Source organism: Notamacropus eugenii, chromosome 3, assembly GCF_028372415.1.
Source record: "Notamacropus eugenii isolate mMacEug1 chromosome 3, mMacEug1.pri_v2, whole genome shotgun sequence".
In the NCBI taxonomy this organism is placed as follows: domain Eukaryota; kingdom Metazoa; phylum Chordata; class Mammalia; order Diprotodontia; family Macropodidae; genus Notamacropus; species Notamacropus eugenii.
In genome coordinates, this window is record NC_092874.1 from 21068763 (window position 1) to 21091610 (window position 22848).

Genomic DNA, 22848 nt, shown 5'->3' on the forward strand with positions numbered 1-22848 from the left:
GCCCGAGCAGCGCCTCCCCTGATTGGCCGCTGGCCCGCGGCTCGTTTGCGCAGCGCCCCCTGATTGGCCGCACCGGCGCCGGCTCCTCCTCTTGCCGCTCCGAACTCCCGGCCCGCTCTTTTAAGAGCTCCCAAACACAGCTGTCCTCGAACTGGTTTCTGATTGGACATCGGAATCTCAGGCCCCGCCTCTTATCTCCTTCCATTGGTGGGCGGGTGGAGTGGTGTGGTCGCCTAGGGAAACGCCGGCAAATGGGAGAAAGGGGGAGGAGAGCAGGACGGGAGGGCCTGGGAACTGGTCCAAGAGGTCCGGCCGGCGCCGGAGGTGAGCTGAGTCAAGTGGGGCGCAGGAACGGCCTCGCGTAGGAGGCGGCTCTCGGGCTGAACCGAGAAAGCCGGGCGAGGTTCCACGGGGCGGAAGGAAAACCTTGCGGGCCCGTGCGGGTGGCTTGTGCAAAGGCGCGGAGGCGGGAAATGGCGCGTCACGTATGAAAAACCACGATAACATCAGTTTGGCTGGACTGAGGAATGTGAGAGGCGAGTAAGGGGGAGCCAGGCCAGATGCCAAGCGGTCCTTCTGTAGTTTAACCCAGAGGTATGAGGGAGGAGAGAACCAGGGCAAGGACAGGGTCGGACGCCTCCCCGGGGCGGGGGGGGGGGGGGGGGGGGGGAGAGGAGGCAGCTGTCACACGGCTCTGCATCGAGCACCTCCAAGATCACAGATGAGGAAAGTGAGGGCGGTGCCTGTCACCGAGGATGCCGCCAGATGCACCGGCCCGGCCCGGCCCTTCATCGGCTGCGTGTGAAGCCGGGAAGGCCGCTTTGCTCCCACGGCCCAGGGCTCCAGGGCTGCAGTCCGGCCCCACGGAGATGGGAAGCCCCAGCCTGGTCCGAGGGGGTGCTGCCTGCACCTGTGGATGTCCCACATCCCAGACCCTTCCAGCAGTCAGCAGTGCCCCGCATGATTTCCTCCATGGGGTTATGGAAACATCCAGACTTTAAAAGGCAGCAGGCATTTCGATGCAAAGACAAAAGTGAAACAGCGCCTGGGATTTACAGATGGGGAAACTGAGGCAGGCAGGGGTGAAGGGACTTGCCCAGGGTCTCAGAGTTAATGTGTCGGATTGGAACTTGAGTCTTCCCAAGGGCTGGCCCTTTCATCCTTCTGTCCACCGCACCCCCAGCTGCCTCACTTTACCCTCTCCAAGGCCCCTGCCCGGCCCCTGGGCTTGAGCTAGGGGCCCTTCTCCCCTTCTTTTACCAGGCCTGTAACCAGGCCTGCTCTGACAGCCAGCAAGCCAGCGTGTGCCTGGCACGGAGAGGCAGGCGTAGCCAGCTTGGCTCACTCCCTTTGAATTCGCCTGGCAGGATTCAGAGCCAGTAGAGACGCATTCGAGAGGCAACTGAGGGCCCTGCGGGTGAGAGAGAAGGGATGGGCCCAGACTTAGGAATGGGCGCCCAGTCCTCTGCCCCTCTCTTCGGGCTGCAGTGCCTGTGTGCCATCAGGACCCCTCTGCGGCTCGTTTTCCACATCTACAAACTAAGGAGGGTGGGAGATTTGGCCTAGAAAGGCCCTTCTGTGCCAGATCCACAAACGAATGAGAGTCAGGCAAATCCAGCCTCAGACACTTTTAGCTAGGTGACCCTGGGCAAGTCACTTCAGCCTGTTTGACTCAGTTTCCTCCTCTGTAAAAGGAGCTGGAGAAAGACTTGGCAAACACTCCATTACCTCTGCCAAGAAAACCCCAAATGGGGTCACAAAGAGTTGGACAAAATTGAAACAGCTGAGGTACAGCAACAAATGCTTCCTGACCTCCCCAGCTTCCTTTAAGTCCCAACTGAAATCTCTTCTTTATTGGAAGCCTTCCTCATCCCCTCTTAATTTTAGCGTTTCCCCTCCGTTGGGTAGTTCCTGTTTATCCTTCCTAGAGCTTTCTTGGCATGGACACGCCCCCATTAGATTGTGAGCTCCTTGAGGGCAAGGGCTGGCACATAGTAGGCACCTGATAAATATTGATTGATTGATTATTGTGTGCAAATCCTTGTACTGAGAGCAGGAAGAGCACCCGCACACTCAGGGAGCCAGTGGGGGAGGCCACTCCTGGGCCCAGTTTCAGCTGCAGCCGGAAGAAAGACTCCCATGGTCCTTAGGGGCAGCAGCAGCAGCACAAATGGTCCTATGTCATCTTTGGTGTCATCTCTACTATAAAATCCTCTCCATGCCTGGCGCTGGACCCTCCGACTTTGGGGCAAGGACCCTCTGGGCCTTCAGTGACTGGCCCCTGCAGGAGCAGGTCAAGCTGCCTCTGTGAGGGCTGCTTCCCAGGAGGACAGCGGAGGGCTCTGGGCTGGAAGAACTCCTGTGTTCAAGTCTTAAGTTCAGAGTCCTGGCCTTGATTCCACTCTCATAGAAAAGGAAACATGGTGGGAGCCTTTCTCGATGACTTCCCTCTGGATGGTCTCTCACTGGAATGTGAAACCCTCGGGAACTCGGACCGGCTGACTTTTCTGTGTCTCTAGCACTTAGCAGTGTACACAGTCAGTGCTTACTAAATGTCTTATTTGTTCATTGATTACCAAGCTTCTGATCTTCCCAAACGCCCTCACATCATGCTGGCATCTTAAAGTCACTTGACTCCAATTTCCACGCCAACCATTCGGCATTTGGAAACCATACTGCAGTTTAAACATACAGGCTGAAAAATTAGAAAGCTTGTTTCAAGAGTTTAATAGATCAGGAGATTGCCATCCACATGGAGGACAGTGTGATTTCAGTAAGGCTTTGGGCCCAGGCTCATCATATCCTCGTGGACAAGGTACAAAAAGGTCCAGTGCCCAGTTGTGTGAGGTGAACTGTGTGGCTGGTTTAACCAGTGTGCCCAGAATATCCATTAATAAGGTCCAGTGTCATCTTGGGCTAAGACCTTGAAGGCCACTTCACTGAAATGCCCTGAGGGGAGGGAGCAGAGAACCTCCTCCTCCGCTTCTTTCTCCCAGGATCTCAGTAAATTCTCCATACACATACATATAGCCTTCTACTATGTGTCAAGCGCTGTGCTCAGTCCTTCATAATTGTCATCTCATTTGATCCTCAGAACAGCCCTGGCAGGGAGGGGTTGTCATATTATCCCCATTTTTACAGATGAGGAAACTGGGGCAAACAGAGGCTAAATGACTTGCCAGGGTCACACAGTAAGTGTCTAAGGCTGGATTTGAACTCAGGATTTCCTCTCTCCAAACCTGGCACTCTGCTAGCACCACGTAGCAGGTAGGGGGCTAAAGTTCAGGGCACAGTGCTTGGCCCATAGTAAGCGTTATCTAAATGTTAACTATTATTAACTTTATACCATGCACATTTGCTAAAGGGGTTTAGGAATATTCACCTTCCCTTAGGATCTGGCAAGAGCGTTGCTCCAGATTTTCTCCTGGAATAACGCTCTTGAATTTAACCTTTCAGCTTTGTTTAACCCAACTGAATCAATCTTTAACTTTCCCAAGAGTTGGGAATTAAAAGAAGCCTGCTATGAATACCAATCACCTGTGTCCTTCTCAGACTCCCGGGTGTAGAATACTGCACCATCCACTCATTCCGTGTGTTTCCCAAACCTCGGGATAACTCACCTAAATCACCACCTCTACTTAGCGTCCTTGGTGGGACCTTCTCAGCTGACTGCTCAGCTCTGGCGATCCAGAAAAGCCACCCAAACGTACCAAATAATAAAGAAGACTTGCTCATGAGAGAACTAAGTGCACCTCTCTCTTGGTTACCCTGTGTGGTACAGTTTCCCAGGACCCAGGTCTTCCCCTTTCAGTGGCATTAGGAGCCCACGGTTCCAAGCTAAGGAATCTGGCTAAGCATTGGCTTTAAAACAAACGGAGAAGTTCTTTGGCAAAGCTTTCTCTCTGAGTCTCCCCTCCAAAGGACAGAAGGGATGTTGGATGTAGTCATTGCCGGTGATCTTGCTCAATAGAGGGCAAACCCTTTCATAATTGTTTTTGCCTCCCTGTATCCCCAGTGCTTAGCACGGTGTGTACCAAGTACGTAGTAGGTGCATAATATATACATGGCTGGGGGGTTGTATTCCTGGGTATCCAGGGGCTCATTGCAGCTACAGATTCATTCCTCCCATGATGCCTTACCCTTGAAAAACTTAGCTATAAAACTTAGCTTTCATCGTTATCATGGTAGCTAACATTTGTGATACTGAGTCTGACCTTGAAATGCTTCGGAGTACTGCATCACTGGCCTGTCCGTCATCTAGCTGGATTGCAGAAGAGTATGGCAGAGAATCACATGGTTCTGATCATTCTGGGGTTCCCCAGGACCCTCAGCCCTGTTACATGATGAGTCAAGCTCATCAGCCCTCATCTTTGTCCTGACAAGGCAGCGGACAAAGTAGTATCAGAGCTGCTGTGAATATGGAAAAGAAATCTTCAAAACGTCTGGAGAATGACTTCACCCTCTGTCCATCAGTCCTGTCTGATGGGAGCTCAAAACAGCGGCGTGCTGAGGTTTGAGTGGAGACAGGAACATCTCAGTTGGTGTCCCTCCACATGGGCAGTACAAGGGCTTCAAGAATGTATTTCATGTCACAAGGAAAAAAGTGGGGTGTTGCAGATGGAGAGGGTTTCTACAGATCTGGCAAGTAAATAAAACTGTCTCCAATCCACACTTTGTCTCAAGTGGGCCGTGCCACGGGAAACCAAGAGGCAGTAGTTACCACTTTAGATCTGTCCTATAGGGTCCATCCAGTGACAGCAGAAATGTGTGCCTCTGGGGGCCTCCCTGTCCCCTAGAAACAGTCTCATTCATGGACCTTCTAGCTGTTTCTGGACCATGCTGCCTCCACATCCTCCATGTTCCTCAACTAGATAGTAGAAACCATCTCTACCAGAACCACCCATTCTTGGTCTCTGGGCTCTAAGTGAACTTTTCTCTTATATTGTCTAGAACCAGGTTTCCACACCACGTTCCAACCATTTCCAGATTATACAGCATAAACTTCCTTTCCACTCCAAGTGTTTCTCACAATGACAAAATCACAGATGTCCATTATACTCCACCCCCAACTCAAAGTACCTTTAAAGTAGTTTACAGGTTTAATGATTAGGCAACCAAATGGAAACCTTCCCTGTTAGTCTTTAGCAATACTGGTAGATCTCGTGAGGCCAGTAAGCTTTTAATATTTGAATGCTAATGTTTACTTATTAAAATATTTTAGTGCCTGTAAGGACTAATGAATAATTCTTTTGCAAAAAGAATTTTTTTCCTTCCAGACTTCCAATTTGGAGTGTCTGTTCATTGAACAATTTCTTTTCCTTCACTGTAACTTGATTTTTAGTACTTTTAAAAATGTAAATTAGCTTTTAAGATTCGATTTATTCACTAATGAGTTGACAGAACAGAGTAAAAGATGGTATCTGGTTCTTACAAACCCTTGTGGTCTTTGGACTTAGTGTGTACTGTGTTTGATTGTTTTCTGTTCTGCTGAAAATCTTGGGAGCAACAGTGAACGTCTTAGAATTAGAGAGTAATGACATCGAGGAGCCAGGACTGCCTGGTTTGGTAGATAGGATCCCTGGCTTGGAAAATAACCAACTTTTATTGGAAATCCTGAAAAATTATCCTTGACCTCAATATGAGGAAAAATAAAGAAGAAATAAAGGAACATGCAAAAAATCCTGATTGGGATTTAGAGTGACCGAAGTAGTTTCATGATTATTGATTCTATGCATGAAATGGATTTATATAAATGTAAATAGATACTAATTGTGTTTAGTCATTTACAATGATATTCATTATTAAGTTTCCAACAAAACATTTTTTAATTCTACCTTAAAGAAGTTTAGGATTTAGTTCCAATTTATTTCTTTAAAAAATTTTCCCTTTTATTATTATAAATTTAGTAAACATGAATATTTCCCTTTATGAAGAAGAAGAAAAGTTGACGATATGTGAAACTGGACCCTCACTATGTACCACTTGTTTCTGTAGAGATGACGCCAGGGCCTCTCTTCTCAGTGGGCTGAGAGCTCTCTCCCAATGGGACAGCTCTGTCACTGTTTATTTTCTGGTGTGTTCCAGTGTGCATACATTTCCCTATTTACTTGAATAAAGGACTTTGCTTACTGTTCACTATTTGGGATGGTCTTTTGTGTAAACAGGTTTTGTATAACTGAAGGAGTCAAGTAAGTGTAAGCTTGGAGTCTCCCTGACTCTGGGCCCAGCACGTCTATCCTCTGTACCACCTCCAGCAAGACACCAACCTTCTTCTGGATTAACCAAGCAAGAAGGATCCTTCTAGAAAAACAGTTGAGAGAATTCCCCTCCAGCAAAGAGCGTGGTCAGATTCCCTAACTGAGCTTCTCTGGGCCTCCTCCTGTAGCTGCGCTGACTAGAAAGAAGGGAAGGCAAGTTTCCAGGTCATCTCTGGTTCTTAGAGCTGCTTATAATGCATCCTTAACTGGGGCAGAGGTTTTGACCAATACTAGGCCTCAAGATCCTCAGGTAATTTAATTATTCCTATCCAAGATCTAATGAGAATAAATTGAACTGTGACCAGGGCCCACCCCAAGCCTTGAACAAGTGGGGAAGAGAAGTCCAGATTAAAAAGACACAGGTTAGGCAAACATCTCAGACATCCTCCTCAGCACGGGACAAAGCAGAAGGGCCTGAAGCCTCTCTGAGAGGACAGACAATGATTTCTATAATTTAGAGTTTCTCCTGCCAGCCTCTACCCCATCATTCTATAGGGGAAAAGGGTAATGCCCTCAAGGATAGAGGATGTCTTCTCTGGTATCTCATTCCCACAAAAGGGTATTTTATTAAAAAAAAAAATACCTATCTTCCCTTAAGGGAAGCTATTGGACCAGAAAAACTGAGTTTAGGATCTTGTGATTTTCTTGTTAGGGCAGCTGTATAGCCTAGTGGATAGAATACTTGGATAAAAGACCTGAGTTCAAATTTGACCTCAGACATTCACTCTGCCTCAGTTTCCTCATCTGTAAAATAAGCTGGAGAAGAAAATGGCAACGCACTCCAGGATTCTTGCCAAGAAAACCCCAGATGGGGTTACAAAGAGTAAGACATGACTGAACGACAATTTTCTTGTAGCTGATTATTTTAGACAACGCTGATTTTTTCTATAGTAAGATTTCTTTTGAATAGGTTGCGGTTGTCTAAGCCAGTCTACCAGGCTGTCCAGTGCAAAGGTTTTCTCAGAATTTGGGGTGCAGTCTCCAGCCAGGTAATATGAGATTCTGATACAGATTAGTTATATAATATAGTCATAAATGGGCTGGTTTTTAAAAGCCTTTCTATTGAAAATACCAATCTTCATAGAAACTTGACTCCTGGGAGTGTTGGCTATGCTCTGCTGCTTCTGAGGTTTACAAATTATTGTACTGACCCGGGAAAATACTTGTCCAAAAGCCTGTGTTTGCATCCCTAGCACCAGGCAGCAAATGGCTGAGGCCACAGGAGCTGGGGCCCTCCCAATTTGCCTTAAGTCATTGCTGTGAGGCTGCCTGGTTCCTCAGTTCTCCTGCCCTGCCTTGCCCCCACCCCCACCAACCCCAGCTCAGATTCCTGGGGAACAATTTTGGTTTTGATTCTAGTATTAGGCATCCATTCCAGCAGAGGACGAGGAAGGAAGGTAGCCAGAGGAGCAACCTGAGTCAGGTGTGGAATAAGCAGTTTTACTCCCGCACAGAAAAGGGGATCCTAAGCAAAGAAGTATGGAATTATGACAGTCCTTTGGGGGCTGGTATTCGAACCCTGTCGGACCTTTGTAGGGGCTGCTACCAGCCATTGTGCATTTCATTGGCTCTAAATACAGCCTGAGCTCTTCTCTTTCTTCCAGTTTCTCTCTCCATGTGTGACTTCTCCTGACGGCTGCTCTACCTACCTGGAAGGTTATTGTGAGGATCAGTGTTTGTTAAGGGCTTAGCACAGTGGCTGTCATACAGTAGGTGATGTATGTTTGCTTCCTTTCTCCTTGTTCAGCTGCCGTCTTGGCTGTGATAGCCTGCTGGTCAGATGCCTGGGCTAGAGGATGGTGTCAGATCTGAGATCTCCCAAGACCTTGTACCAAAGGAAAGATGGTACAGACAGGAGGTGGTGAATCCCAGATGCAGGCTTGCCTGGGAGGCCATGTACTCAGGGGATCGGTGGGGGAGAAGGGCAGCCCTCCCCCTTCCAGACCCTCCAGGGCTCAGAGAGCTGACCTAATACCCCACACCAGCTGGAGGAAGAAGCCTGAGGGGAAAGGGTGGCCTTGAGTAGACAGATGGAGTTCTGCCTCAGTAGCCAATGAAACCTGGCATCATGGCAGAAGGAAGCAGTCAGAGGATCTGTCTACCCCTGCTCTGAGGTTGGCCCAGCATTCTCTCCATCGTAGCACGAAGAGGTGGAGGGGGCCTTAATAGAACAATCTTGCTATCTCGGTGTTTTATATATGTACATATATGTATGCATTGTATTTATTCTGTATGCATACGTATATGCAAATACAGACAAACACATTATTTGCACGTATGTGATATAAAGCTAGATTTCACCGGTCTTCAAAGTTTCTTCTAGAATCCTCTTGTACTTTGTGTCGTGAACTTTGTGTTTATTGGTTACAAATTCACAATACTTTTTTTTTTTAATTGAAGGACAGCTAGGTGGTTAGGATAGGAGGCAGTCCTTGGAGTCAGGAGGACCTGAGTTCGAATCTGGTCCCAGACCCTTACTAGATGCATGACACTAGGCAAAGTGGCCTCAAAAAAAATTTGGGAGGGATTTGGGGGAGACGATCAACTACTGGGATCAGGAAAGGCCCCTTGTAGGAGGTCCATGAGCTAAGACTTGGAGCAAGCTGGAAACTGTAGGGCAAAGGTGAGGAGGCTGCCAGTGCAAAGTCATGGGCCAGCAGGAGGTAAAAAGTCAAGTTGGGGGAACCAAGCAAGCTAATATGGCTGGAGAATAGAGTGTTTGATGGGAATAATATGAGACAAATGTGGAAGGTGACTTGGAAATTGTCACAGGCTTTACATGGCAAATAAAGTAGATTCCATCTTATCCTTCATTCATTAGTGACCCTTTGGAGGTCAGATCTGTTCTTGAGGAACAGTCTTTTGTCAGCTGGTTGGAGAATGGGTTGGAGAGGGTAGGTCCTGGAAGTAGTGAGTCTCTTTCCTATTAGATTTCCTTCTGCAAAAAGGATGCTGTTGTACTTAATAATCTTGTTATAAAAGATGACTCTTTAGGAGGGGGAGAGGTGGGAGAAAGGAAGGAATGTAGGGGAAAATTTAGGCATGTGTAAAAATAAAAAAAATTAATAAAATGTGTTTTTTTAAATGGTCTAGTGGAGAGTAATTGAGAGACTGAATTAGGGTGATGGTTATGAGAGTGGAGAGAAAAATACTGATGGGACATATGTTGTGGAAGTAGAATCTACAGGGCTTGACAACTGAATGAATGTTGGAGGGGGGGAAAAGATGAAGGAGACGATGAGTGGAGATTGTCTTGGAGGTGGCAAAGCTTCCTTCTTTCACTTATCTGTCAGTCTACAAGCATTTATTAAGTAAGTGTCCATTATGAGTTAGGCGCTGAGAATACAAAGGCAAGAATGAATAATCTCTGCTCTCAAGGTGCTTATGTTATATCAGGGGAAAACATCACACTTTTGACGTACCAGAGACGCTGGACTTTCCCAGCTGGCCCTAAGTTGGGCCCCAACACAGTACGCACTGTGTCTCCTCTAGAGCTCTGAGAGCTTAGGGCCATGTGATTTCTACTGGTCACAAGCCCCCACTGGTGTGCTTCCCTTCTTTGGTTGTCTGATAATATCAGTTAGTCAGGCTTAATCAACTTTTAGAAAGGATTATTCGCTAAAATGGCATTGTAAAAAGGTTGGAACAAAACATCACCTCCTGTGTCAAAGTCTGTAAAACGCTTTCCCACCAGGCCATACAGAGTCTGGGGAAAGTGGATTCAAATTTAGAAAGCACATGGGGCAAGAAGGTAACTCACTGTTCTTAGAAGTTCTTCCATTGGAGCTGTCAAGATGTTCCTTTAGATTTGGCATCGCTTTTCTGCTGCATTCTTTGTAGCGTCTTGCAAGCTTTGAAGCTCACAGGGTCCTGGACAAGGGAGTTGGAAGGAGACGAAGGCCAAGACCACTCTCCTCAGGTACTTGACTAGAACCCTCATCCTTAGCTACCCTCCACTGGGTATCTGGACTCCAAACTAGATTCTGGTTTTAAACAGACCCTACTGGGTGTGACCGAGTCTCTTGACCAATCCAAAGAGACTTCTGTCACCTAATTGAAACACGCTTGAATTTATTATGTACTTATTATGGGGAATAGCTAGACCCCCTTCACATTTAGTTGATAGTGATGGATTAATTCAATTTCTCCAAGGTTTCCCTTCTTGTTAGTAACTTTGAGCTCTGGAGGTAATTTGACTGATTTACCCCATCAACATCCTTCTATTCCCACTCTTATAGAATTACATTCAAAAGACAGACAAAGTAAATAAAAGATTATGGGTGGTAGAATACGCTGGCCTGTAGGAAATCAAGCAGAGTCTCCCATAGCAAGCCTGCCTTCAGCTGAGCCCTGAGGAAGCCAGGGATTCTAAAGGGGGAGGGAGGGAGACAAGCTCCATTCTTCTCAGTCCCCACTATCTACCTGTGTCATGTCACATTTTCCTGATGCAGGACACACAAGGAGTGAGTGCTTCCTTTAGCCCTGTTGGGTCTATTTTAAATCACTCAAACTTTCCCTTTTCTTTCTGTACCACCAAACCTTGCTCTTTGCTTTTCCACAGATTCCTTTGCTAGGTCTTTTTAGATCTAAAAGTCAAAGAATTTGCTGGAGGGATGATGTGTTATCCATGGGTCATGTAAAATGCCAGAAGACTAGGAACTTGGTCTGCCAAGTCAGGAGACTCGGACCCTGACCAGCTGAAAAAGCTAAGCAGCAGGGAGAGTGCCAACTCTCATGAATTTAAAGTGGGAAAGAGCCGAGTATCCTTTTTTTGTTTTTGAGAGAAGACTATTTTAAATCATACTCAACTAATTGTGATTTTTTCCTCTTTTTTCTAACAGAACCTGTGATTTCATTGACATAGGAAGAATTTACTATGTACTTATTATGTGCCAGGCATTGCACTAATTTTTTTATATTATCTCATTTGATCCTCACAACAACCCTCAGTAGTAGGTAATATTATTCCCATTTTATAGTGGAAGAAACTGAGGCAGGCAGAGTGAAGTGATTTGCCCAGGATCACACAGCCAATAAGTATCTGAGACTTTATTTGAATCCAGGTCTTCCTCACTTTAGGCCCAGTGTTCTATGTGCTATACCCAATACTGCCTCTCTGACTGTTTAGTAAATATTAATTGATACACACAGCCATGGGGCCAGGAGGATGAAGAGGGGTAAAGTACCTTGTGCTGGGGAAAGGGGAGCGGGGAGAACCTTCAGTTCTTGAACAAGACTGGACTTAACCCTAGGTCTTCCTGATTGCAGGATTAGTGTCCTGACCACTCCACCACACCACATTTCAAAGAGTTGTAAGAAATGCAGTTTCAGTCTGGGGCATGCAGATTATCTGGTCCTTACTATAGGAGTGTGAATGGCCCTGGCTGCCTCCTGTGGTCACGGTGTGGATGATCTGTTCAGAAATTTGTGAGCTAGAGCTGGCTGAGACCTTCGAGGTCAGCTACTCCAGCATCCCCCAGAATTAAGCAATGCACCCCTGGGTACCTGACTGTGTTCCAGTAGGAGGGCAGACCCAGAGAATCACGGCAGGAACACATTGCCGTGCACCTGTCCTTCCCTCTGCCCTCAGAGAGTCACCAAGCATTTATTAAGCCTGGGTACTGGAGAATAGGCAAAGACCCAGTCATAGCCCCCAAGCATAGTGGGGGAGGTGGGTCAGGCAGGGGAACAGGAAAGGATTCCTGCAGAAAGGAGTGTCTGAGCTGAGTCTGGAAGGAAGCCAGGCAGGGAGGAGGTGGGCATCCCAGGCAGGGAGAAGAGGAACATGACAGGCAAGGAGGAGGGGGCACATTCCAGGAAGGGGGCAGCCAGTGCTAATGCTCCAGGAGGGAAGATGCAGTGTTCGGTCTGAATGACTACCAGTAGGTGTTGTCACTGTGGCGCATGCTCCACTTTCTGTTGCCTCCCAGAGGTTGAGAGGTGAGATGCCGCTGGGTGGAACAGGGCATCTTCACCCTGACAGCAGCGTCTGCATTGGAACACTTGTACCACCAGGGGGTGCCCTCACTCCACTATGAACTAAAGGTCCATGTTAGTCATGCATGGTCTTTCTAAATCCAAGGGAGAGAAAAGACATTTGAAAGCTAAAGGGCTGGCTTTGGGTGGTGGAATTCATCCTCATTAGCTGCTTCTCGTAGGACCTGGGGCCAGGGCCTTCCTTCCTTGGCCTGGGGAGGCCAACCTCCCGCTCAAGGAGAAGACCAGAGGGCTGTGCCCACTTGGGGCTTGTCCCATCTCTCTATGGAGAAGCCTCTGGTCCATACAGACTGCAAGACCTTGCCAAAGGCACTTCCCTGGACCTCAGTCTCCTGCTCTGTAAAATGAGGGAGTTGGATCTGCTGGCAGCTTCCATCCTTCCAGCCTATAAAATGACCTATAAAATGACAAGGATGCCACTGAACAGCCCAGTGCGTGACTGATGCTCATCTGTATACTGAAGAGGATCCAGCAACTCATACTGGAGGGTGAAAAAGGCCTCCCTCCGCTTCAAACCTGCATTCTCCCCAGTGTCCTGGTCATCCCAGAAGAGTCTCGTGGTCGCCATCTGCAGTCTGGTTGTGTTCACTCACCTACCCAAGGGTTTCCAGAGGCAGCTTGGTGTCCTCTGAAGGGGAGCTGGTCTCATTGTACCAGGAGAGGGTACAAGTCCCTTCCTTGTACCCAAAGAAGTCAAGTCAGCAAGGCTTTATTAAGCCCATACAGTCCCTACTCTCAAAAAGATAACTGTCTAATAGAGACAGCTAGCTGGTACGGTGGATTGAGTGCTGGGCCTGGAAGCAGGAAGACTCATCTTTCTTAGTTCAAACCTGTCTTAGACACTTATTAGCTTTGTGACCCTGGGTAGGTTCACTTCACCCTGTTTGCCTCAATTTCCTCATCTGTAAAATAAGCCAGAGAGGGAAATGGTAAACTACTTCAGTATCTTTGCCAAGAAAACCCTAAATGAGGTCATGAAGAACCATGCCCCACTGAACCACAGAGACAAGAAAAGATGGACTACACAGCAAGAGCCTTGGGTTGTCCTTTCCTGTGGTCACTGTGGGGAGGAAAAAGCCCCTTCCTGCCCCCCATTAGAATTTAGAATCTTTTTTTGCCTTCCTTCATATCCCCACGGCTTAGCACAGTACCTGGCACTGGCATGGGGAACCTGCAGCCTCTAGTGCTTCTAGGTCCTTGGGTGTAGTCTTTTGACTGAATCTAAATTTTACAGAACAAATCCTTTTATTCAGAGAATTTATTCTCTGAAATTTGGATTCAATCAAAGGGTGACGCTGGAGGACCTAGAGAGCCACAGGTGGCTTCAAGGCTGCACCAGACACAGAGTCAAGCCCATATAAATGCTTATTCTCTTTGTACAGTTTTTGTTTGCAAAAGAAAAGTCATTTGCTGTTAAGGATAAGAAAAATACATATGCAAATAACCCTGAGATACCAAATTATAACTAAGACAATCAAAGAGATAGCAGGCACAGGAAAACAGGTCCCTGAGGTGGAATTGTATCTTATGCTTCTCTGAGGGTGGCTGGCACAGGAATACTGACCCTGGGCCCATGTCCACCTCTCTGAATCTCAGTTTCCTCACCCATAAAATGAAGGGTTGGATTGAGTGGTCTCTGAGGTGCCTTTTAGCTTCCCATCTATGATCCAAGTAAGATACTACAAGTATGGGGCTAAGCAAGGGTGGGGGTTGTTCCCAAAGTTTGCTTTAAGGAAGGAAGGAGAAACCAAAGGTCTCTGTGAGCTGGTCTTAGTGTCCTGTCTTTCCAGACACTGAGGCAGGACTGTGCTACTTAGTTGATGCCATTTTCCTGGTGATACTACATGCTTGTAGATCATCAGCTTAGGATTGGAAGGGACCTTAGAACTAGCCAGCACCTTCCTTTTAGAACTGAAGAAAGTGAGATTCAGACAAACTCAGTGACTTTCTCAAGGTCACACAGACAAGAAGAGCTAAAACTTGAAGCTGGGTCATCAGATAGCAGTTCTCATGTTCTACACCACACTGCCTCCCAAATGGAGGTGATCCAAGGCAATGGAAAGACTCTTATTGGGTGTAGTCAGGCACGGGATGTGTAACCATGGGACAAGAAATGGGGTAAAAATCATTACCATCATTCAACCATCTTGGAATCTACTTTGTCACTTAGCCTGCATTTTTCCAACTTGTTCATGAGAACAGTATGAGAAACTTTGTCAAAACTTTACTAAAGTCCATCTATCTGTCATAGTTGACGTTTTCTAGCTCTAGTAACACTGATAAAATAGAATGAGCTTAGTCTGGCATATCTCACTCTTCATGAAACTCCCAGTGATGGTGGCTTCTCTTTCTAAATTCTCACCAAACATCCAACTTGCTCATAAATTTTAGAGTTTTCCCAGGATTTATGGTCAAACTCCCTGGCAGATGGTTGGCATACACTCCCCTCCTCCCCCTTTTGAGAATGTGGACAAGAGTTGCCTGTCTTCAGTTCTGAGACAAGTCTCTCATTCTTCATCGTTTTTTCAGAGTTTGCTGACAGCAATTCAGCAACAGCCATATTTTTTCCATTCCCATGGGGGGAGTACATCCAAGCTTGGTGATTTGAACGTTATGGACAACTAGAGGCTGCTGGATTGTCTCCTCAATGTCCTGCATTTGAACTCTCTGTTAACCACTTTGGTTCAGTCCTTTGCTGTCCAAAGAATTTAATCCCTTTGCTTGGATGTTCTAGACATTGCCTTGAGTCTCCTGTTCAAACAAACCTTGAGAAGTTATGAGACCCTGTGGAGAGAGCATTGGTTCTGGAGTCACAGGACCTGGGCCCTCCTCAGACTTGATGAATCACTAACCTTTCAGGGTCTCACTGTCCTCATCTATAAAATTAGACAGGTTGGACCAAATGGCCTCCAGAAACAGGTGGTGCCTTAATGCACAGAGCACTGGCTTGACCTGAGTTCAAATCCAGACTCAGACACTTCCTAACTGTGTGATCTTGAACAAATCATTCAATCTCTGCTGCCTCAGTTTCCTCAACTGTAAAATGGGGATCACAATAGCATTTACTTCCCAGGGCTGTTGTGAAGATCAAATGAGATAATATTTGTAACCCGTTTAGCATAATGCCTGGCATATAACAGGTGCTTCATAAATGTTTATTCCCGTCCTTTCCTCCTCTGAGGTCACTGCTAATTCTAGCTCTAGGATCCGTTTTCTACACTGGGGCCCCCAGGCTCAATGAGTTAGGAACTTTGATTTCCTTCCATCCTCCTCCATGTGGGGCATGATTTTGTACACTTCCCTCACGTTGGTTTCTCTTCCAAGAACTCTCTAAATCTTATTCCATCCTGGTCCCTCTTCGTCTATCCACTGACCTTACAGATGAGGTTCCCTGGACTCTAGAGAACTCATTTCAGAAAAGATAGAGCCAGCTGCCTAGAAAGGATAAAAATTCTATCAGGAGCAGATGAGTGGAGCAGGGTGTTAAGCTCGTGCCTCTTGAGCGTTGAATTGAATTGGGATGGGTGACTGAATGGAAATGAAGATGACTGGGACAGGACAACTTAGACTGGATCCTGAGGTAATAAAGGAATAACCCGCAAAGGCCAGGACTGGGGTGTGTTCAGCTGTGCATCTCCCAAAGCACCCGGGAGAGTGACTAAGATAGAGAAGTTTTTAAAAAACAGCTGAATATTGAAGGAAATTGCATGCACATTCACAATGCCAGTTTTAACATGGAAATCAATGGAAAGGCTCAAAATCAGGGTGATTGATAGGTAGGGAACCTGAAGTCTTGATGACTTATTTCATAATGGTTTGTTTTTCTCCTTTAGTGTTTTACTGGTGAGCGTTATTTTCTCATCACAGTCGTTTCTGGAAACAACCTCCCTTCTCTTGCCAGCCTCCAGAGGGAGCCCTATCTTGTAGTAAAAAAAAAAAAAAAAAAAGCCATGGGATAGTGAACCCATCTAACAATGTAGATGGCATTCTGCCCCAGCAGTCCCCCACCTCTCTTCAGGAGGAGGGAGGTATGTTTCTTTGTCTTTTATTTGGGGCTATTCTGGTTTTTTGTTTATTTGCTTTTGTTTTTTGACAAATAGTGACTCAGGATAAAATAGGACCATGTATGAAGAAGAAAGCAGTCTTTGGGAGTAGGGGAGGAAGGATGGGTCTGGAAGGTTTCAAGAAGGAGAAAGGACCTAAACTGAACCTTGGAGCAAGATGGGGAAGTACAGAGTCAGAGATGCTAAGTGGGGGTTATGGAGGATTGTCACAGGAAGATTGGCCCTGGAATTCTATGTAAAAGTCACCAAAATCTAAGCAGATGCCAAGAAAAGCTGGCAGACACAGTCCCAGTATACAGTGTGCTTTTATTTCTTTCCTCCTCGTAAAAAATGAAGCATTAAAGTGGACTAACTAGGAAGCCCTCTGGGATCCCTTTCTTCATGGCCAGTTCTGTCTGGTCTGGTTCTTTCTGGACAAGCTTGCCATTCTTTGCCTGAGTTTCTGAACCTCTGAGACATCCCAAGAGCTGCTATTTCCAGCTGCCTCCATTTGCTTGAGCCAAATAGAAGGGTGAAGCCAAAGAGACTATGCATGTATTTATTTTCCAGGTCAGAAAGGATAAGGCTAAGAAAGGAAAAGATAGGAGAGGAAACATGAAGTCCTTTGGCTGTGTTATGGGGATACTTGTGCAGTCACAGAGAAAGTACATTTCTGAGCCAAGTTTTGATTGTTTTTTAGCTAGGTAAATCTATGATTGGTTGTTGTCCTGTGTTCTCCAAGAGGACCAAAATGACATCACTAAGTTGGAGTCAAGGTACGGTGAGTTTGCTGTGACTGATGAGACCAATGCTAGCCCAGAAGACTCTACCACAGCTTGGGAGCAAATAGTCTACATGAACATCTAGAGTGAAGATGTCTGTACATTTGTGCATCTCCTGGTTCTTTGAGCTACCACAATTCTGGAGTCTTCAAGAGGCTCAAGTCTTATTTTCTAGTGCTAGCTCTCTCTCTGATCTATAGCCAGCTCTCTTTTTAGCTTCTAGTCCTCTGGATGCTTAGAAGGTGCTTCTAGCCCAGAATGACCACCTTTCTGCATCCTTGGCTACCTACCCTGTGTGACTCTGCACCCTCAGCTGTATCTTGAACTTTCTCAAACTGACTTTCCAGCTGCTGGATAAGCTATCTCCCTCTGGGTGAATGGATCAGTGCCATGGCCAATGGCAGGAGGTGTGGGAGGGGAGAGGGAGAGGAAGGAAAGAGAAATTCCCCTCTTTATCCTCAGAGTGGTACCTTCACAGGGTCCAGACTGCTAGTTCCCATCCTCAAGTCCCTTCAGCTACTGAACTTCCTCAAACTAAGTGGACTATTTTTTAAGTGCATGCCTGTCTTCAGCCAGTGAATGGAGATCTACCCTTCTAACTTCACCAAGGCTTTCATACTTCACAACCTGTTACCTCATCAATACCTTATTATCTTACGATTTTATCTCGGGCTGCAATCCTAGGATTTGCCAAAAAATGAAACACCATAGACAGCTGTGGTCCATGGGGTCACAAAGATTAGATTAGGTATTAGAGAAAGGAGCCAAGTTATTCCAGACAAGGAACGAATTCTCCCATTCTCTGGTCAGACACATCTGAAGTTTTGTGTTTAGTTCCAGGTAAAACATTGTTTGGCAGAACATATGGACATCTAATCCTTTGTTGGGAACTGATAGAGGAAAAAGATATTGAACTGGAGTAATCCCACAGAATGTTATGTGATAGAAAGACTACGCCTTTGAAGAAGATCCATCGTGACAGCCAGCATGTCTACAGAACTTTGGGTCTTGCAGAGAACTTTACCTGTGTTCTCTCATTTGGGCCTCACAATTGCCCCATGAGGTGGGTGCTGTTATCATCCCCATTTTACAGGAGAGGAAACTGAGGTGGTTATAGTTGAAGTGACTTGCCTAGTGTCACTCAGCTAAGTGTCTAAGGCTGGATTTGAATTCAGGTCTTCCTCATGTCAAATCTAGCATACTCACCACTGCTCTGCATAGCTGCCTCTAGCACACACACTTTGGACACAGGATCATTAAAACCAAATATGTAGTAAAACATGATTTTTGGCCCTGGTCAATTGGATAGGTTCTTTTTTTTTTTTTTTGCCATTGAAGTATAATCAGATTGATTAAAATTCTATTACTTGGAGAAGGGAGACTGCAAGCAAAGGAGTTCTTGAATGGACAGTAACACTTTCAGGGTAGGTCGATGTCAGCTGTAAAACATACACCCCTCACCCCCACCACACATACACCCCATTCACCCATCCAATCCATCCACCCACCCATCTGTCCATCCATCTGTCCATGTCTATCCACCTATTGCTAAGAGCAACCATTTAAATGAAAGGATGAGCTTTTAGTAGCATCCTGATCTCTTCACTGTGTGTCTCAGAGCCCTGAATGGGGAGCATTTTCTCTGATAGCCTGCAGCAGAGAGTATAATTGAGTTTCCAAAGGAAGCTAGTACCTTACTGGGAGCCCAGAAATATTTTCCAGTAATAACATTTCAGTTGTCACTCTGGATATGCCCAAATGAGGAGCAGTAACCACAGGTTCAAGGATCCATTACAGTGTAAATGAATCAACTAGGCATCAAAATCAAATAAGGCTAAACTAATGAAGGCATTGTCTTCTGTTTGGGGCTTTCTTAAAGCTGAATTCAGTCGTTGTAGTCATGTCCGACTCTTTGTGGCCTGATTTGGGGTTTTCTCAGCAAAGATACTAGGGTGGTTTGCCATTTCCTTCTCCAGCTCCTTTGACAGATGAGGAAACTGAGGCAAAGAGGGTTAAATGACTTGCCCAGGGTCACACCGCTAGGAAGTATCTGAGGTTGGATTTAAACTCGGGAAGAGGAGTCTTCCTGACTTCAGGCCTGGTGCTGTGTGTACCCTGTGTAGTCTGTGCACCCCCAGCTGCCCCAATAAACCATTACTAATGGCCTATTTTGTGCCAGGCACTATGCTGGGTGCAGACAATACAAAGACAAAAATGCAGCAGGCCCTACCTTCAAGGAACTTAGATTCTACCAGGACATGGGTATACACACATTGGTATATACAAAGTAATGTTAGGGAAGTGTCTAGGGGGCTCTGGAGGGATGAGGGAAGGTTTCAGGTGGGAGAGGTTACTTGAACTGATCTTGGAGGGAGGAAAGAGGGCATGCCAGGCATGGGAGATAGCCTGTGCAAAGTCTCGGAAGTGGGAGATAGAATATTGTGTGAGGAACCCCAGGGTGGCTAGTCTTTTGCAAAAAGACAAACCTTTTTGATACAGGAAAAAACAAAGATTTTGAAACCCCTAATGCAACAGCCATGAGAGAGAAGGTTTCTAGGTTAGAGTGAAGGATGTGAGAAAGTCTGCCTCTCGCATCTAAATATGGTCTGATTCTGAGGGGTCATCAGACAAAGCTGTGCTCTAGGCGCCACAGATAAGATGGAGTAAAAATAGGCAAGGCACTGTAGCCTGTCACTACCCCATGATGTCACCCCATTTCTCTGGGATTCCAACATCCCCAGGGTCCTGAAGGAAAATAAATATCCCCCGGAGTCCTCCCAGGCTAAGGCTGGGAAAGGCCGAAATAGCCAAAGTAGGGAGGGCCCTTCTCCTGCATGGAGGCAGATCGAGTAGAAGAGTGCACTTTCTGATCCAGCCCCACTGTCTTCCGGGTTACCCAGAGCTATGCTGTCACAGGGGTTTGCCTGTTATCTGGAAGGTCCCCAAGGTAGGTGTTCATTGTAGAAAGCTGTTCCAGCCTCCTCCACCACAGGCCTGTAAACCCTTAAAGGCGGCTGCTAAGCCATTCTTGGGATGTAACCTCATCCCTAGTCTAGGGTGTGAAGGGACCTCAAAGTCTACCTTGTCAAGCTTCATTTTACAGATGAGGAAACTGAGGCCCAGAAAACTGACTTGTCCGCAGCCGCATCCTAAATCAGTCAGAGGCAGGATTCAAACCCAGTTCCCTTGACTCCAAATCTCTTTTCAAGGCTCCGTGTTGTCAAATGCTTTTCTTTATCTTATTTTTTCCTTTTTTGACCTTCCTGGGAGCAGTTAAATGATAATGGTTTGAGGAGCACTTCTCTGCGTAGATGCGAGATCTCCCACAGCAGAGTTGTTGTGTTCGGCCTTCATTGCCAAAGTAGACCACGCCATCAGAGAAATGGTGACATGACTTGCACTTGACTTTGTTTGGAGTGAGGGAGGGCTGTGCAGGTCACCAGCCTCACTTCTCCTCCAGAGCATCTGAATCCAGTGACCAGATATTCATCAGGATGACTGGAGATGACCCAGGATGAGGCAATTGGGATTAAGTGACTTGCCCAAGGTCACACAGCTAGTGAGTGTCAAGTGTCTGAGGTGAGATTGGAACTCAGGCCCTCCTGACTGCTACACTGGTACTTTATCCACTGCACCACCTAGCTGCCCCCACAGCAGAGTAGAGGCCCCTTGAAGGCAAGGCTGGATCTCTGAGGCCTGGGAGACAGTGCAGGGGACAGTGGGCTGTGTGACTCTGGCTCACGTCACCTTGGGTAATTTCTGACACTCAGCATTGCAGGAAAGATGGTGAAGCCCTTCAGAGGAGGGAGATGGAAACATCAAAAACTACAGTAAAAAATAAAACAAAACCCTAACAGCAACAACAACAAAAACCAAATAAGAACAAGTGAACAGAAACAAGCGAACAGAAAGGCTCAGCACCTTGACACCTCGCCCTGGGACAATAGATGTACAGCTCAAAGGGACCTTATGTGTCATTGAGTCCCACCCCTTCATTTTACAGATAGGGAAACTGAGAGCGAGGTGACTTGCCCAAGGCCAAGAGAGGAGGTAGGAGAGAAGCCCAGATCCCTTGACTCCCGGTCCGGTGATTATCTTATCGTAAGATTCTCAGGCCCAGTGGTAACCCTACTTCATGGGGCCAAGGCCTTCGTAACTCCATAACAAGGCCAAGGCCCTCCACCTCTGAGCTTTGCATTTTTCAATGAAGGCCCTTCAACTATCACTGCCCAGGGGACCCCGGATTATACACCAGCCATTACTTAGAGAGACTTAAAAAGAGAGATTGCGTAAAATCTCATTAAAAACCCAGAGGAAGCTGCCCTGTATCTTCCCCCCTCATCCAGGAGACCTCTCCATGCAGGGTGAATGTCTTTGTTCTCTGCTGTTTTTGCTCTGGATGGAGGGTGGGCCAAGAGTTGGGTTCGGGGCACAGCAAATGTACCCAGCATGCCTCAGAAACCAAGCTGATAATCACAGGCGCATTCCAGGGCAGTGATCAGACAGCACAGAATGAATGCTTTTACAGAGGCTCTTTCTCAACTTCTCGCTCCACTAATTATCCACAAGAGAATATGTGTGTCTAAACACTCCCTTGCAGGAGTTTCACCTTTAATGAATCTGTCACCTGCACATCCCTCTACACCAGGGCCTCCTTCTGCTCTCCCTTTGATCCAAAACAGCCCATGGAAAAACAATTCCTTGAAGCTTTTTCTGCAGAAATCAGTGCTGGGTAAGTATGGTCTGATTGGAATTAAATTTGCATAATGATTTGGGGCTTGAAGAGCTGTACATGGCAGTTAACTCCCACGCCAATGTTCTCCAGTAGTGAGGCTCGTTAAGCCCATGTGCCCCCACTAGATGTGTCTTTTGCAAGTCAACCAGGGGAGCTGTTAGTTCAAAGCAAATTATGACTAATTAAATATCAGCAAAATAAGTGAGGAGGACTGCATCCCCCCAGAACTATGAAGAAACATCTCTCAGTTTACCACACCATCGGTGACACAGGAAAGCACAGCAGGAGCATGCATGGTCAGGGCACACTCATGGCTGGTGAACATAGATGAAGGGTAGGCATGGATCAACGGACCCCATTTCTATCTGGGTTTGGCGTGGGGCAGAGGGGGAGCTCACACTCCTAAGGGAGTGTTCTTGCTGGACCCTTCCTCTACCTCTGATACTGCTGGTTGCTCACTTCCCCATCGAGCTGTCCACAAATGCTTGTAAGGGCTCTCTCTACCCATTAGATCATGTAGCTGGTTAGTCTAACTATTGTCTTTTACTCAAGAATAATCCTGGAGTCAGCAGGATCTGAATTCAAATCTGTCCTCAGACATTGTAACCTTGGGCAAATCACTTCACCTGTCTATACCTCAGTTTCCTCTTCTGTAAAGCAGAGAAAATAATGGACCCTATCTCACAGGATTGTTCTTTTTTTCTCTATTAAATGCATTTTCACCTTAGTCATGTTGCATAGAAGAATTAAAATGAATGGGAGAAACCATAAAACAAAAAAAAACATAACACAAGAGAAAATGGTCTGCTTCATTCTTCAGTCCAGTTCCATAGTTCTTTTTCTGGATGTGGAAGGTGTTTTGCCTCAAGAGTCCATTGGGAATGATTTAGGTCCTTGCATTGCTGTGAAGAACTACCAGAATAATTCCTTGCACACTGTGTGGTTGTTGCTGTGTACAAAGTTTTCCTGGTTCTGCTTCTTTCACTCAGCATCAGTTCATATAAGTCCTTCCAGGCCACTCTGAAGTCTTCCTG